Here is a 4,816-nt window from a genome sequence, read left to right as displayed (position 1 = left end):
ACCCAGAACCTCTGACACGCTTGGCAAAAGTTCTACCACTGAACCATTTAAATGTACTCTTTACAAAACGGATCTATGTATTTATTCACGTGAAAATTCTCACCACAAACAACATCAAACCTATACCAAACATATACCAAATTAAACCCGATGTGGGCCTACTAATTAAATCGATTGCTGGACATCGTAATATTATTGTACATACATCTGATTTATGATTTTGCATACCCCCCATTTTTCCAGCCTGGGGTGCGTTTCCCAAAAGTATCATTGGCCAATGTTGTCTCCTCTCAACGAATAAGCTGGTGTGTGGTGGGCGTTCTGGCGCAATATGGCTACCGTCGCATCATCCAGGTTGATGCTGCACAGTGATGGTGGTTGAGGAGATTCCCCCTTCCATGTAAAGCACTTTGAGTACCCAGAAAAGCGCTATATAAATATAATGAATTATTATTAACTATGTTCGCAAGTTCCGTCGTTATCAGCATAGTTCAACGAGTCTGTGTTTCCCGAAACCATCGTTCCAACGAACATTCGCAAACAGCATCGCAAACTTGTGTGGTTGGAAAGACAGCTCTCGACCTGTGGTTAGAAGCAGAGTTTCTAGTTTGCCTGACATGTGTACTTAATAAATCCTTATCTTGAGCAAAATAAGCAAGCTGACATTCAGTACAACCTGCACTGTTAGACTTTTCTGTAATTTCTACAGTTATTTACTTTAAATCCCCCAGTATTATACTGCTATTTCTCTTTACAGTAAATAACTGTGATTCCCATTGCATCATGGGAATTTTCTGTGACGTCTAACACCACATACAGAGACTTACTGTATTTTAAAAAATTGCTGTATACTACTGTATTTGTCTAACACCACATACAGAGACTTACTGTATTTTTTAAATTTGCTGTATACTACTGTATTTGACATAACGGCCTCTCTGGCTGGCACCATTCCATCGTGCTTTTTATTTCCTAATTGTTGCCTTACACCGCGTGTCTACAACGCTATAATAGCCAGAGGCTGTCTATATTGGACACATTGAAGCGACCGGACCTTTAATGCAAAATGCAAACCTGTTTGTCCCTTGTCAGAAATAGCGCGAGCGCTTGGACTCGGAGTACCGTACGTCAGAAATATAACGGCCACGGCGCATCACTAGTGCTACACTGTCTGGGATTTGTCATGTCGCGCCAGAGCATCCTGTGTAATATCAGTGGGGTCTGTCAAAAAAAAACAACCTTCTGTGTGTGTTGACAGGATTGTGCCCAGTTTAGCCTATGTTATAACGTTAGCCTAACGACGTTACTCGTCAACATGGTGGTAATGAACTTTACAACGGTAAACTGAGCTAACGTTTCATTTTACACACTTTGATAGATTATTAAATTGTCGAGTTAAAATATGCCAACGAGCAACACGTTTACATTAACAATAAATGTGAATAAACTAATGTGAAATTCTGTTTTGGTTGTAGATAATGTTGGCCTACTGATAAGAACCTTTATAGTAAGTAAGTAAGTAAGTAATTTTAATTTATAAAGCACATTTACACACAGCGCAAGCTGACCAAAGTGCTGTACAATCAATGACAAAAAGCACAGTAAGGATAAAAACACATAGCACCAATAAGCACAATTGTATGAAACATAAAAAAAATAAAAAATAAAATAAATAAAATAAAATAGTTTTAGCGTTAGTTTGCAAACTATATTATAGTTTTTTTTTTATGGAATTTAATATTTACTTCCATTTTTATATGTGTTTAAAGGCAACTGCAACAAAGCGCCAATTCGCGCCAGTGACTTCTAGCAAGATTCCAGAGGTAAGTTAACGTTAGGCCATTTGTGATAGGCCTATATTTTGAGATAAGTTTGCTGAAATGATTAGCAATATGTGAAAATTGCTTTGGAGCCACTGGTGCAGACTAGGTAGCTTACAATATCTTATACAATCTCTATAAAATTGGCTAACTTTATAACAAATAAGTGACCTTTGCATCATGTCTAACTTTATATTTATTACACAGCAAATGAACCAATCAGAAGATGGACCATTGTCTTTGTTCAGTCTCACCAGATTAAATGTATCCAGGTAAGCACTGCAGTAAAACTCTCACTGATTCATTCATACCAAATCTAGCATTTTAAACAATTTAAGTTAATATTTTTGCATTATTTTGATATTTTATTAGGCAGAAGACTCTACCATTGCAGTCCCAACTAAACAGGAAGGTCCTAATATCAGCGCACAGGTGGGTTAACTACTGTGGGAAGGAGAACGATCATCACACAGTGATTTCTTGCATGTGTCTTACTGTGTATTTGTCTCAAACAGGGACCCCTCCACTGCAGACAAGCTGAAATGGGCTAAAATCATCGATTTCAGTCTTTCTTTCTATGGATCTCAGCATTTTTGTGATAACTTTGTCTAATTTGTTTGTATGTCAGTGGTACTTATGTAGAATACAAATAAAAATAATCATATATCAAAATTATGAAATCTAATTTATATTTAGTACAAATAAAAAATAATTACAGTAGTGTACTGATTAGCTTCGTTTTCACAGTAATGCACTGTATTGCACAATTACAGTACGATGTACTGTAAAACTGAAATACGGTTTGGTACTGTAACTCTTAATTACAGTAACTTACTGGCAACACTGTTGCCAGTAAGTTACTGTAAAAAAACCCTTGAAAAGTCTAACAGTGTGTGTCTTTAATTTAGAATTTTTGAAGAGTGTGCATGTGCGAACGTGCTCGACTATGTAAGACCTCAGATGCCATGTTCATAATTTATAGCAAAACATCTAGCAATAATTCAATCTCAAACAGATTCATTAAAGAAAGTTATTACTCCACCACCTGTGTGACATCATTACCAACGTGGTTGAACGACCAATTTGCAACAATACGGTTTCGGGAAACAGTCGTGACTGGCTAGTTGATTTCTTCAACGATGCATCGTACTATGGTAGTGAACCAGCGAGTTATGTTGTTGTACGGGAAAAGCACCCCTGGTCTCAATCATTAAAACGTTACATTAACAGGTACAAAATGTACAACGCTGAAATGTACAATATGGACGTATTGACAATATTTAAATGTAAACATTATTACGTTTTTACAACCATATAAATGTAAAATATTTAATCTTTTATATCATATATTAGATTCCGTAACCCTGCCCCAAACATAACCATTTTATAGAGAATATAAAAAGAATATATAAAACGAAATGGACAAAAATTTGTAGAAAAAAGACAACTGTTGTAACAATATTGCATTAATAAGGTATTTTGCAACGTTAATCCCACTTCAACGTCTAACCTACCCATAACCATTTCTAAATAAATAAGAAAATAATAACTATTTATTAATTATATTATTAATTAGTTATTAATAATATTAATAACTTTAATAAAGAAAAACATAACAGGCAGACAAGTGTAATCATGCAAAAATTTCTAAATCCAAATGAAGATGTGTTGCAGTCGCAGTCCTCTGTGTCATTATATTATTGAGTTAAATAGCAGAATTATTATTTTTTTGTTATATGAAACGTGTTGTAATAACTGATCTAGAAATCAGTGGTCTTAAAGCTGCTTTATTTGCCAATTTTTGAATTTATAATTTATGCAAATTTATGTTTGAATTTAAGTGGGATTTGACGTTGGTCGCTGCCTGAATTTGAATCAGTTCCTCACAATCGTACGGATTCTAAAGATTTTGATTGCAGCGCATAAATAAAATTGTTGACTTTTGTGAATTTATGTTGCATTTATAGAAAACGCTTATTGTGTCCCGGCAAACAAAATAAATATTAGGCAACATCATAAATAATGGTTAAGCGATTAGAGAAATATTATTCATTTTAAAGTTTTAAAGTGTAGTCTTGTTTAACTTTATGTAATAATCATCCGAAATGAGCACCACAAGTCCCGAATATGTATTGTACTTATGCACAAGTGACTAAGTTAGCATTAACAAAACACAATCCCCAAAACTAATACTTTTAGCCAGGATCTCTCTAGCCTGGAAATCCAGACCTAAATCTGAAAGATTAATGGTCTGGCATCGAATAATGAAAATTGGCCAGCTCGAGGGGCAGCACCAAGCATGCATTTGAAAATCTCACTGCACGCAATTGGATAACACAACGACCAAGCACAACAATAAACCCCATACGCTTAGCTACCAGCGACGCTAGATTAGACTCTTGCCGTATCCGGTCGGCAAAACAGCAAAAACGCCCTTCTTGCAAAGGAAGGGTTCAAGTGCCGTCCTCTGTTCCTCTTTTAGATAAAAAGCCAAAAAAAGTGATTGGTGCAGCTCGGATACAAGGGCATATTTAATGAGCAGTGTTACTCGACGCCAGAGTAAACTCGCTGAGCAAATTCAACGTGTGCTCTCGTGAGAACTGGATTTCCAGGATAGGATCTCTCCCTGTCTCTCATCAAAATAAAACCCCCCTCAGTCATATCTTGTGTAAGTCAAGATATCTGCTAAAATGATCTTTTCCCAGGCTAACTTTAACCACATCAGGTTAAACATTACTTAAATAAAACAAGGAAGATGTGCCTAGTAGGCCTACTAATTAATGAAAACAATACCTATAATAATATACCTTACTTTGAGTTATCATTACCTTACCTTTTCACTGCACGAAGCCAGGTAAATAACGGCTTTCAAGCTTGCTCTTCGAAGGATGAGTGGAACTAATGGCAGATTCTGATTGGCTGGAAGGTGTGCGTCCAAACGGTTAGTTCCAGTTCCAATTGTTGATGAGTTAAAGTAAAGTAAAAACAAGTAAAAA

The 4,816-nt window shown here is 35.8% G+C and overlaps 1 long non-coding RNA gene across 1 annotated transcript; it reads left to right on the top strand.

Annotated features, from left to right (window-relative positions):
* The first annotated feature begins 1,750 nt into the window (after nucleotides 1-1,750).
* LOC309476828 lies at nucleotides 1,751-2,396 on the top strand. Its single transcript, XR_014198387.1, has 4 exons — nucleotides 1,751-1,823; nucleotides 2,028-2,092; nucleotides 2,193-2,252; nucleotides 2,336-2,396. It is a non-coding gene; the product is annotated as an uncharacterized lncRNA (long non-coding RNA).
* The last annotated feature ends 2,420 nt before the right edge of the window (nucleotides 2,397-4,816 follow it).

The sequence above is a fragment of the Leuciscus leuciscus genome (genome assembly GCF_965113295.1).
Source record: "Leuciscus leuciscus genome assembly, chromosome: 16".
In the NCBI taxonomy this organism is placed as follows: domain Eukaryota; kingdom Metazoa; phylum Chordata; class Actinopteri; order Cypriniformes; family Leuciscidae; genus Leuciscus; species Leuciscus leuciscus.
This window is presented reverse-complemented; position numbering and strand designations above follow the sequence as displayed.